Source organism: Anser brachyrhynchus (assembly GCF_964034855.1).
Source record: "Anser brachyrhynchus genome assembly, chromosome: 1".
Classification (NCBI taxonomy): Eukaryota; Metazoa; Chordata; class Aves; order Anseriformes; family Anatidae; genus Anser; species Anser brachyrhynchus.
Window position 1 is genome coordinate 166,139,068 of NC_137694.1, and position 13,635 is coordinate 166,152,702.

Below are 13,635 nucleotides of genomic sequence, written 5' to 3' on the forward strand. Positions count from 1 at the left end.
GAGCTGTGGAGAGATTATATACCATGGCTGGGATTCTTCTTGTCTAATTTTAGACAGTGATCAGGAATTTAGGTGAGATTTTTAAACAGAAGTCTTCAGTGCCATCAGAGATGCCATCGGATTTATACAACTCCATAGGATTGCCAATATGATATAGGACCAGCTGAAAACTCCATCCCTCCTGGAACAGCGGATTGAGGCTAGGAGGGAGAGTTTGGGTTATTTCAAATGTGACTAGACATGTGTGTTCAGGCAACTGAGCCCCATGCTGGGGTGACTAGTGTAAGTGTTCTTCTTATGGCTCTTCTCATATTTCCAGACCAGAGAGCATTTCTGATGTCCAGACTCTGTATGACAGAGTGACTGTGTGAAGTGGCATCTCCTCATTTTCAGGATGTGACTAGGAAACCTGTGACCACCAACTGAACAGAAACTGTGGAGGACTACTACAGGTAAGTCTAAACTCAGCCCATGGCACCTACCTGTACCTTTTCACTTGCAGGACCTGAGACAGACAGCTGAGATTGGTTAAATATGAGAAAAATGAGAAATAAATACGCCTTGGAAAGGGATAGAGTTTCACACTTCAGTTGGAAAGTTTGAATTTTGCACTAATTTGGTGCTTCTGAAACCACAGAGTGTAATAGTGACTGATGTTGAACCATAATTTAAACAAAGTTTAAGAGTTTGTTCGGCTTGTACAAAGATGTTCTGTACTGGTAATGTGTAGTTGCTGGTTTCTTCTTCATGTTGCCTGAGGATGCTCTCCTGTGGCATCCCTGTGACAAACTGTTTTCAAAATGTGTGCTACTGTGTTTAAGATACACACACACAAATAGATCTCTTTTTCTACTTTACTCATCATTTTGAATATTTTTCTATTGTGATTAAACTTTTTGCTCCTGAAATGGAGGCAGAAATATTACATTGCAGTGACTTGACCCACTGATAGGGAATTACACAAAATTTCTGTTGATGTACAATGAGAATTCTGACTGTTGAACCGAGTAAAATATGGTCAATTTTATAGAGTCTATAAAACTGCTGGGAACTGCCTTGCAAAATTTCTTTTGAAAATATCTTATGTAATTTCACATGACAGAAAACTATTTTTTTTTTCTCTGAAATTCTGCTGAAGCCTTCATTTTGCTTAGGTAGATCCATATTAGCACACAAAGGATGGATCTTTCATAAAGATGAAACTCTAAATATTACTACCGTAATTAATCTGCACTACTGTCTACAGGAACACCAGCTCTTAGATTTAGATTATGGGACTTGTATGAAGGCTTTTTGCATCCCAAACCCTGTGTGTGCATATGTGTAAAGTGTGTCTCTACTCTCTACATCAAAACTTGGTATTGCATATATACAGTTTGATATTTCTCCTTTGCACAGACTAAGTCTTTTAACAATATATGATTCCTGTTAGACATGTGTTCCTCTGTGAAACAGTAAGGTGAATGAATAAAGTTATAGCAATATTTACAAAGAATGGCAAGTGTTGGAAAAATCAATTAAATGTGAAAGAATGTAAAAAACAATAGTGTATCTAAGCATGGCCTTCAGTGAAAGAGCTAAGGGACTAGATACTTGTCTACTTGCAATTTCAGTTTACATTGCTGTCAGAGCACAGATGTGTTGAAGAGGTGCTTTTTGATCTATCAGTGAAGAACACGAAAACAAAGTGAGAACAGGTCAAACCAGAAAGAGAATATGGCAGGAATGATTTTGGTATACATATTTCCATGCTGTCAAATAACTGAGTACTGTATCAGTTTGCTCCAAACGTCTCTTTTAGAATGACCAGTTAGGCCTACTGAAAAGAAACCCCAAATGTCATTCTGGAGATAGTTCAGCACGGCTGACAACATAAATAAGACTCTACACTGATTTAGTTCCCTCTGTCCTAGACAGTCTTCCAACACTAGTGCAGTTGGCTTTGCATCCTCAGACATCTCAAAGTATACAACAAATTCTTCCATATCATGCTATGAAAACACCACCTTTCTGGGCTGAGACACATTATTTTGGACCATCTGAGCTGAAAACAAACAAACAAACAAACAAAAAACAACTAAGAGCATAATTATCTTGTTCCAGGCTCACAAGGCCAATGCATAGAACATAGATAACTGCAGGACCAAATGCTGTGCACTGTGAAGGTGGCCAGTTGGCCTTAAGGGGGTTATTCCTTAGCAATGTGCAACATATGTCATCTGTATTCTTCCAGAGGAAATGGGAAAAACCACTCAAATCTTGACAACACTGTACATGTATCTCATTCGTGAACACCAACAGGTTTCATGTCTATCTGTTTTGCTCATAGTATCTGGCCAATGCATCTTCCTGTATGTTTATGGGATTTAAGTCAAACAGATAAAGGACAGGAATCATCATATCTTGTTTCCAAAGTATGCATTACTTTATAAACTACGAAAAGAGTCAATATCTCTCCTTCTTCTTCTGCCATCAGAATAAAAAAATAACTCTAACTAGAAACCTATACTGAGAGGTGCGTTCAGGATTATATACGTCATTTGAATGTGTGTTTCCCTTTCAGTCTGAGTATACGCACTTAGTAGAGAAGCTAAGAAGTACGTCCTTCTCCATGTCACTTCTCACACAATGACTTAGGTGGCCTGTTGCTCAGCATTTTGTTTTTTTTTTTTGTACATGCTTTTAGGTACCTAGTTCTTCCTGTACACTCTATGAGCAATGACAATGTTAGAAGTTATAACTGTAATGTTGATCTGATGCCCTCTTTTTGATTCTAGCTAGTAAATTTGCTAAGAAATTATCCTTAATAACGGGAGACTCAAAAAATCTTGGACTGCAAAAATAGATTAGGTGATAGGCTTATTTTGCATTTGTGTTGTAATTCTAAATTATAGCAAAACAAATATAAACTGTGTGGAGAAATATCAGATGATGAATACTATTCACTCTATAGATTTCTGAAAGCTGACAGAGGAAGTGTACGGAAGTGTACCCTTGCTGCTGTTTTTCCTGAGCACTCACTACTGGCAATTGTCAGAGGCAAATCAGACGAATGTCCAGTCTGAAGTAAAGTAGCCATTTTAAATATTTTTTAATAAACTCGTGGAATATGAAGATCACAAAGTTTCTTAGAAAATGGTATAAAAGACCTATGGGATATAGTTGCTGTCTGTGGCGGAGAAGATGGTGGAGACTGCTAACATAAGTACAGCTTTCATCTTTTCAGTCAAAATATTCTGTGTCCCTCTTTAGTATATAAAGTGGAATTAGCCAGCCAGCAAAATAAAGAAATATGACTAATGTTAGATGACAGTTCTGAGGAAAGCTTCTACTAAATCTTATGTGCCTCCTGAAGAGTGGAAATGCTTGTGGATGCTCTTTTTCCTAGCTGTTTTCAAAGTGGTCATAGTATTTGTGCTGTTTACATCCCATTTCAGCAAAAACTCAGGGATATAAAATAAAAGCTTCAATTTCACATATAGAGATATGCTAAGGATCAATAACAAGAGAAGTCTGAGTTGCAGGCCTTTCTGTGTTTTATCAGGTTAAAAGCTCATTCTACTTTTTCAGTCCTTTGCCAGTGATTTCCGACAAGATGATACAAAAACACACACTTCAAGGAATGGGAGGAATGGAACACTTTAAAGAAATTTATTCAAAATGGTTTCAGATCTGATAGTTTGAAATGTTTTGGAAAGATGTTGGATTATTTTTACATAGATATTTTCTTGTTATATGGGAAGTGATATTGATTGTTTGCTTTAGTATGATGCTACAGACAACATCAAGCTACAAAGCAGTAGCAATTGTTGCAATATGGACAAGTTTAACATGATAAACTGAATTTTGAGTGCCCAAATGTAAGGGGCTTGAAAATGCAAAATCAAAACTTGTATGGTGTTTCCATGAAACCTTTGTCACACAGTGCAGATTTTCACTAATATACTCATTTGTGCTCTGCAAACTCCCCACTATCCTGCTCCTAGAAATGAGGTTGTCAACTTTTCATAGCTAATCTTTTCACAAGCAGAATATATTAAAAAGTAGGTGTCAGCAGAATAAGTCACACTGGAGATTTTGTTACCCATGACTTACAACAGGGTCCTGGGGCAGATAGAAAGTATTTATATTAGTTTACCAGGTGATACAGTACTGATGCCCATAGAAAATCTATGAATCGAAAATATTAGTTAAACACTATATTCAGAAGATAAAAATACTTTGGAAATATTATTATTTATTACTTAGCAATTTGGGAAAATCCCAATATATGAGGAAATATGTTTTCATGTTTAATTGCTAACAAGTTACTATCAAACACAGTGATGGGGGGAAAATTAGTTAATCTGAATAAACAGAAAATATATTTCTATCTTTATCAGGCAGTGAGAACAGTGTTTCAGAATGTTTTGGGGTATGCAGTCCAGAGTCAAGGGAGTTCCCCAGCCTCAGAAGTTACATAGATGTATTGGTGAAATGTCAAAAGCAGATGAGAAATAAACTTGATCTTGGAAAGAAACCAGAGGATGATATAATCGGTGATTCCAATTTACAGTCTAAGTTGGAAGTGGTAAAAAAGAACTGCACAGGCACAAAAACATAAGTGGCTGTAACAAAAATAAATAAATAAATAAATGGATGAATCTTCTGAATTTGAAATGGTTTAACTTCATATGACATTAGTTTTGATTACGACTATCTGAAATCAGAGAAAATGAAGGAAGTTTTGTGACCGTTCCTTATTCTTCTTCATTCTAGTGTTCTCCTGCCTCTGTATACTGCAATTCATCATAGTTAGGTCTCAAAGTTCCTTTACAAAAAGTTGAGCTAGACAATGTATCTATTAATTAAATTATCTATCTATCTATATATATATTTTTAAATGAACACTGTGCTTGTGTGGCTTTTCATGACATATAGCAAAGCTGCATATAAAAGTTTATATCATGAACTAACTACTCTCTGTCCTGTGATTAAAGGGCATATGATGACCTCGTGAACCACCCTTCAGACTTCCAGTGCTTCTGGCTTTAATATTCTGTGCTAGATTCACAGAGCTCTTCTACAGATGCTAAGTGTTCAATCCTGAAGGCTCCACTTCATCATCAGGTAATTAGTATTTTCATTAACTTGCTTATTGTCAAGGAAAATGAGCCTTGATCATCTAATTTTTCCTCAATGAGTTGAATATTGTAATATATCTATAATTAATGTGTTTTATGCCACAAACGTGTAATGGAGTGGAAATCTGAGCCTGCTCCCAGCAGTCACTGTCAGTAAATGTTTGATGAATAAACAGAGACTTTCTAATGGGAAATGGTGGCGACTTTTATAAGCAGACACAATAAAGACTTTATTAACATACTTAAGAAGCATTCTGGGAAATAGAATTGAATGCATTATTACTGTAGGCTCCTTTTGTGAAAAGTAAATTTTACTGTCCCCATAACAAATGTTTGCTTGTTTGATGTAACTTGTAGTGTCATTCTTTTATGGAACATCTTTCAGTGTAAATCTGTGAAGCATTTTAAATTAGCTACATATTCCCTATAGGTCTATGATCTGAAAAAGAATCCCTCTGAAATTTGTATAAACCAATCACTTATACACCTGCTTGTAATGGAAAAAAACAAAACCAAAACAAACAAACACCTCTTCCCCCCTCACCCCACCCCCCCCAGGCTAACAGATATCTGAAAAAAAATCTAGTGAAAGAGAAAATCTTGTTAAAATGAAAGCGTAATGTTCAAAGAGTGAAGAGAACCTAGGGTGGAATGGCAGAGCATTAACAGTGCCACATCTGCTATAACTAAGACTAAATATGTCTTTAAAATGTATTAATTAACAGCTCCAGATCTAATATCACCATGATATAATAAAGAGCCAGGAGCGTCTCTGAGCTAGTCGGGAACTTATTTAGCCTCTTGACTGGTTCCAGAATGGAAAGAAGAACTATAATGTCTCAGTTTTCAGTGCTGTAATGTGCACAGACTGTGCTGAAGTCAGTGACGGTTGCAGACACTGTAATAATAAGACAGATTTCAGAAAAAAAAAAAAAAAAGTCCTTTCTCTTTTAAGGTGTTTTTTGTTTGTTTGTTTTAATCTGGTGTGCTGTTCACTTTCCTAGAACAAACTGTATCTGCGGAAGATCAACTTACCTAAGAAAGACACTTGAATCACATCTACTGCTTTAACTTAGCTAAGTGCAAATTCTGTGCTCTGATTTGCATGCAATCGAGAAGCTTTTTGTGTCATTGATATAATGTGACAGAGACAGCAGGAATAAGAAGAGAAGAGAAAGGGTAGAGGGTGGGATGCAGAGAGAAATTTCCCCTAAAAAAAATTTCAAAGACAACAGTGAGCATAAGCAGTCTGACCTTTGTATATCACTGCCTGCATCCCTGCTCTGAGAACTTCAGATGGTCTTTTTTCTGATCCACCATCATCATCCCCAATAATTTCAATGACCAGTGTTGGTAGCCAAAGTCTCCGCATCACCTGCATGATTGTTCCCACTGCGATAAAATTCTGCAGTGAACTGTCTGACTCACAAGGCACAGACACAGGCTGGAAAAGGCTCCCATGTTGCCTGTGCTGCCAGGAGTGGTCCAGACACAGCTGGCAAGGGCAAACTCCAGATTATGGTCTGGGATGGGAGCTGTAGATGTACCATGGAGAGCTGGCACCATGTCATGCAGCTGAATGGCAACTTGTCAGCTATACCTTGTGGAGACAACATAGCACATCTAGGTTGTGATGCATCTGTCCTACTTTAGATGTCTACCTTAAGATTTCTGAATCATACTGTAATGAATTATTTCAACCTTTTTGTTTTATTTTGAGGTCAAAAGTTTTAATTTTATATTAAGAAGTTTTCAATCTTTTGTTATTTTTTTACACTGTTTAGACAAAAAATATGATCACAAAATCATAGAATATCTTGAGTTGGAAGGGACTCACAAGGATCATCAAATCCAACTCCTGGCTCCACACAGGACTGCTTAAAAAACAGACCATATGTCTGAGGGCATTGTCCAAATGCTTCTTGAACTCTAGCAGTCTCGGTGCCATGACCTCTTCCCTGGGGAGCCTGTTTCAGTGCCACATAGCATGGGTCACATAGCATTATTAAAGAATATTAATTCCATAGGGGAAGTCATTACTTTGTCTTTTCATCCTAATTTCGTGGAATAAATGTCAAAGTTCTGTTCAGACTAGTTTTCTTGTAGGTATAAAAACAGAAACAGAAGTTTTGATACAAGTAAATCCTGAGACAGTATTACTTTGTGTGGTAGATATAAATGCATCCAGAATTAAGGAAAGAATACATTGCCTACTCTGGTGTGTTTTAACTGACCAACTGTAGGAGTTTGTTACATCTACCTTTAAACTCCCAGATCAATGAAGAGACACTGTAGGCTGTAGGCTGTTATCTATCTCATCCTATTGTAGATCTCTGTAATAAGCCAGATCTAAAAGTATGAATTTCTCTTGACCTCTTCACTAATTTAAGGAGAACTAGAAGTCACTCACTCAGATATTGACATATCCTTAGTAGATCTTTACACTTAATCTAAATCATAGAATCATAGAATTATTTAGGTTGGAAAAGACCTCTAAGATCATCTGGTCCAACCTTTAACCTAGTACTGACAAGTCCACCACTAAACCATGCTACTAAGTTTTACACCTACATGTTTCTTCAAGACCTCCAGTAATGGTGACTCAGCCACTTCCCTGGGCAGCCTATTCCAATGCTACACAACTCATTGAAAACAAAATGGTCAAAACATTAGGAATTTGGTTGCAGAAGATAGTTTAAAATGTCAGAGGATGAAGTTGTGAGACTGGAGTTGATTTTTTTTTATGTTGGTGTAGGTCAGACATGATCCTGCCCTACAGCAGCACAAGAAATTTCAGTGAAGGTATGCAGCAGGGGCGAGATGTAGAAGAGTTTATGCAGGGAATTTTAACTGTGGCCTACAAGGTTTTTCCAGTGACCAGGTTCTCCATCTGTCCTAAAAGGGATTTAATCAAATCAACTCCTGGAAGATAATATTAAGAAAATGAATGAACCTGGCTTAAAGGTGTGTTCATTTCACCTACATTTAGGCACCTAGATGGGAATCCAAAATGAGGTGTATAGTCACTGAAGGTTCATCTGAAGAAAGCTCAAGACCTTCATATCCAGTCTTCATACGTGGCCTATTTACCTGAGATCTTAACACCTACAACTGGAAATGAAAAGCCTGAGCTCTGAGGTTTGATAACCATGACCATAAGTGTAGTTTAGCTAAAAAGGCCAAAATATACTTTTCACATTGGCTGAAATATCCATATTAAAATTTACATAAATGTGTTTGTTTGTAGGTTTGTTTGTTTGTTTATTCACTCTCCATTGCAATAATCCAGATGGATGAGGTGTTTTAAAACAGATGGGAAAAAAAGCAATATGAAAATCCTAAAATCAAAACTCAGTAAATCATTATTTAAGGTATACTTTACTGCTGCCTAGTATCATAAACAAAAACACCTAATTTAAACAGCAGTCCCATTTTCAGAATGTTGGAGTCAGGAAAGTTATGTACTCTTCTGAGGCAAGAAAACCAATTAAGTAAGATTTTCTGACACATCTATCTTCAAGCCAGTGTCTAGGGTGGAATCTGGGTTATTTTGAAAACGGAGGGAATTTTGGCAGGGTTTTTGTTAAAACATTTTCACAGCAGCTGGGATTACACATATTTTCTTCAGTTATGACATGTGGTAACATACTGAATCGTATAGGAAATATCTGAGAATTTGCCCCATGTTTCTCTACCAGCCTAACTGCAACCTTATTATCCTGTACCTGAAATGAAAACAAACAAACAAATAAATAAATAAATAAGTGAAGAAAATATTTTTCAGGTCAAAATTGGTTATTATCACAGCAGATAAAATCCACATATGTCCTTTTTTTCCCACTAGAATTACTAGAAGACAACAGACCATTGAACATCACCAACATAAATTGGAAGCATATTGCTGTTCTCCATTACGATGCTTCTGATCTCAATATTGACATCTTTTATTTTCTAGTTTACACTACCATTACTAAAAGTAATACTTGATCCTGTCTTCCGATAAAAGATACACATTTTTCTATGGACTTCATTAATCTTTGGTATTTTTCTGGACATACCTAAGATTTGATAAAATATTTATCTTTAGAAAATATAAGAGATTTTATAAAAAATTCTTTTTATATGTAGTGTTCATAACTTTTTCTAGGCATTTAATAGCTTAAATGACTTATACTTTTAAGATGTTATTGAGAGTGCATGTTAATGAGTTTTATGAAAAATCTTCATTAGAAATAGGCCAAACAAATATGGCAGTGGAAAACCAAAGTAATATGGTGTTTTCTATTTCACTGCAAAAAAAAGTAGAGAAGAAAATGAGGTTGGCAAAATAATGCATATAAAGGCTAGATATCTGTGTCCTGAGGCCATCAGACACTTCCATAATGGACTACAGAATGTGTAAAATAATTAATCATGTGGAGAAGGTATTGCCAGGGTTAGAGATGGGGTCTTCAGCTTTTAATGGAAATGCTCTGTGATTGAGCTGGGAAAAAAATAAAAAAACTTCTATAGTTAGAAAAAGAGGGCATCTGTCATAACAGTTTAGGAGTACAATAAAATACCAGAGATGGGTCAGCACTTTTATTTTGTGGAGTATTAAAAGTATACAGGAAAAGTACAAATATGCACTGAACCACTCTCCAGGGTAGTGTTTCTAGATTTCAACAAGAGGAATACCTAAAAGGTTAAACTCTGACTATGTGGGGTCAGATTTCTTCCCTCACTAGTAATACATTGACCTGACTAATCCTTCTGTATATACTTTTTTTTTTTTTTTTTTAAACGCAGTGCATATTCTACCTGCATGTTTGATAGGTAAATGAGAGGGTGGAAAAGGATCATTTAATATATTTGTTTGCTAGAGGACTGAACACAATGATAATTTAAAATTATAATAATATTTTTTAAAAAAGATTGCTTGTGTATTGACATACAAATTTTACAGCCCAAGGACAATACTAAGATTAAGACTGAAGAACTTAGAAGAGAAACACAGTTAAAGTTGCTTATGTATGTGAAATCTACATCTGTCCCTCTGGTGGAGACTCATTATGGTACAGTCTTTAGTAAGATGATCTGTCACCTATCCTTTTTCACAGGATTCCTGCTTAATTTACTGTATGGGATGAACAATTTTCATTATGTGAGCAGTTCCTTTAAGTTTTGTTGCATCCCTAAAGGTCAATGAATTCATCTAATCTTTATTCTTCTGAGGTATTTAAATCACTCATTCAACAGTCTGGGTGTCCAAACTGAGGTGACTAACATCTGGGTTTTATTCAGAGCTTGGACATTATGCAGTGCTGTGTACGCACAAAATAGAAATCCCAATCAGTTCAGTTGAAGAGATTTTCTTCAGTACTAGCACAGATGGAACTGAGAAGCATCAGACTGGATGCTCAAAAAATGAGAGTACAATCCACTGAAAATCATCAGTTTGAGTATATTAGTCAACAAAAGAATGACTATAAGCAAACAGGCTTGAAAATGCAAGAGGTATCTATCTGTGCAGAAGATTTATTAGAAGCATCAAGGGAAACATTTAAATGTTTCCATCTGAATTTTTGGGTACAGTTTGAATCATACACAGTAAGGAAGAAAGATTTCCAACTGAAATAGTGAGACAGAGAGAATGAGTCATGTATTTATCAATTGTCTTTGCACATTCTGAGACTGTTTAAAAATAGAAATAAAAAGGTTGAAATGCTCCCCCAAAAGGAGTTTTTTAGCCCACCTACAGTCAAATAAATATTTCAGGAGAATCTATACTTGTGAGATTTCAACTCTGACTTAATCCAATCTAGATGTGTACTGAATATGAATTATGACCATTTTTGTAATTTGGGGGGGGGGAGGGGGGAATTTTATTGATGCGTTAGTGGTTTTATCCCACTCAGGAATCAATAAGTTAAATTAGCCAGTTAAGGTTGAAGAAGAATTAACTAGAAAAATATAAGTATGTTTACATAGCTCACTAGCCATATGTGTATAAAGCAGAGAAAAAGCATTCATATGTAGTCAAATTTAGAATCATATTGCATGTCAGCTCACACTGACTAGACCAAAAGGAAGTATGAGGGGAGTTGACAATGAGACACAAAAGTATTGTTGATATTGCTTTCCAATAAATTCATCCCATTTGGGACCACCATCAGGGACTGGAGTTCTAATCCTGTACAGTAATTCCCCTCACTCTACCAGTAAGGTTAATTCCAGGAACTGGAGTGTCAGGCCCCTGTGCATTAACAAGGTCTGGAACATGTCAGAGAAGAACTAAATAGGCTGCCCACAGAAGTAGAGCTAAGTTTGTGCCTAAAGGCACTGTGGTTCAGCACGTGTGTACATATTCATACCAGCTTTAATCGAGATGAATCGGGACCACGTAGGTTATCAAAGGCTGGCACAGCATCTCCTTCAGCACAGGCTGCACACCTGCACAGCACCCAGGTGCTTTCCCATGTAGCTGCTGTTCCCTGAATCACATGTTGTTGCAGCTTTATTCAGACTTAGCTGTATCTCCTCTAAGCATCATTTCCCAAAACAGAGCAGGCAGGATGTAAGCATGCGGTTGCAGGCTCTGGGCTTTAGATGAGAGGTGATTCAACTTCTCTAACACAGTTGTGGAAAAGGTACCTGATGTGCTTGAAGTCTGGGTAATGATGCTCAGTATCCCATACACTGGTGATGCAACTAAAGTATGTCATAACAAAGCATGTATGTGTGGGCGCATGTGTAATTGTGTTTCCTTGAATTCTTAACAAAATAGATAAAGGAGAGGGTCAAGGTCCATACCAGCACTGATGGACCTTAAAATGCATTGGTGTGAGGGCGAAGGAAGTCTGATGTCTGAATGTCACAGCTGTGGCCCAGGGATAGACAGGCTGGGTCAGCGGAGGCTAGAAGAATGGTCATATGATGGTAGGTGATGTGTCAAGGGGGTACAATTTATTGAAAAGCAGATTACAAAGAAGAAAATCCTTCCTGCATATTATTAATGCTATTGATTGATTTATATAGTGCATTTCTTAAGCAAAGCTCTTTATAGAATTACAAACTATTAAAGCTGAGTGAATAACTCACAATGAATAATTTATCTCATGAATTTAACCTTTCTTTCGGCTCATGAAATAGCCACAAAGAGATCACTATTTCCTTAATTATTCAATGAATTTTTTAATGAACTTTTAAAACACTGTGAATTGATCACCAAGAATGTTCTGATAACACAAGGTAGCCAATGTTTCCTTGGGTCCTGATTGTTAAGAGACAGCCATACATGTGGCTAACAAAAGACCGTGCACTATCCTATGCAAATCTGGTGGCTTGCGGTATGCATTGACCGCACAGTTCAGTGTTTTGCAGAGATATCTGAGCTCTCTCTGAATAGGCACAGTTTTAGACAGAAAGCATGACAGCTGTGGCAATGTAATGTTGTAAACCTGCTATCCGTTCCTGAGCAGAAGCAGCCTCAACATACCACAAGACTCATAGCTGCTACTCTAGGATGCTGACAAACATGGGTACATGGATCTGTAGGGTCTTGTGGAGATGGATGAGACCCTGTGAAGCCCCTCAACAGTGTTGTGCAGCTCATGACTACCTATAGATACTCCCCATACACGCCAAGCCAGCTGGCTATGTACCTGAACAATTATTTTTTATTTTTTATTCTTAATCAAAACCAGAACTGTGATTCAGTATAAGGCACATATTATTCTTTCCAACCCTCACCTCCTGCCAACAGGATGAGTGTGTAAAGCTCTGAATTTCAAAGCTGTGTTACTGTAAAATTCCTCATCTATTAATATTCAGGCAATGAATGTGCAAATTGATTCTTTAAAATATTTTTTGCTAAGATAGCTTAATTCCATAAATGTTGGAAGAAAATTAACACAAAAAAGCAGGGTACTGCAAAATGTGACAAAATAGCTAGAGAAGTTTTGCACTGTGCGCTTGACCCACAAACCAGTTATCCCTTGGAGTCATTCTACTTCTTTTATATTAATATCAGTCCTCCATGAGGAAAGAAATGAACTAAACAATAACAGGAATAGCAGAAGCACTATCCAGTAATTTGTGGAGAAGACTACGTCTTCTGAAAAGGCATGGGAACTGAGATTTCATTAGGAAATATGACGAAGCCTAGGTAGCAGCCTATGCTGGCTAGCATAGGTTAGCAATGTAATGCATGCAATGCTCTGTTATGCAGACATCATTTTGGGAAGATAGGGGTAGGTTCTGAAGTTATCTGTAAATCATGTAATCATAGAATCATTAAGATTGGAAAAGACCTTCAGGATCATCTGGTCCAACCATCCCCCTACTACAAATGTCACCCATTAAACCATGTCCCTAAGCACCAGGTCCAAACTTTTCTTGAGCATCCCCTGGGACAGTGACTCCGCCACTTCCCTGGGCAACCCGTTCCAATGCCTGACTGCTCTTTCTGAGAAAAAATGTCTCCTAATTTCCAACCTAAACCTCCCCCTGTCAGGTTGTGCCACAGAAATTT

The 13,635-nt window shown here is 37.0% G+C and overlaps 1 long non-coding RNA gene across 1 annotated transcript; it reads left to right on the top strand.

Moving 5' to 3' along the window:
- The first annotated feature begins 212 nt into the window (after positions 1-212).
- LOC308187990 lies at positions 213-8,297 on the top strand. The gene is made up of 3 exons (XR_013945055.1): positions 213-452; positions 4,980-5,109; positions 8,113-8,297. It is a non-coding gene; the product is annotated as an uncharacterized lncRNA (long non-coding RNA).
- The last annotated feature ends 5,338 nt before the right edge of the window (positions 8,298-13,635 follow it).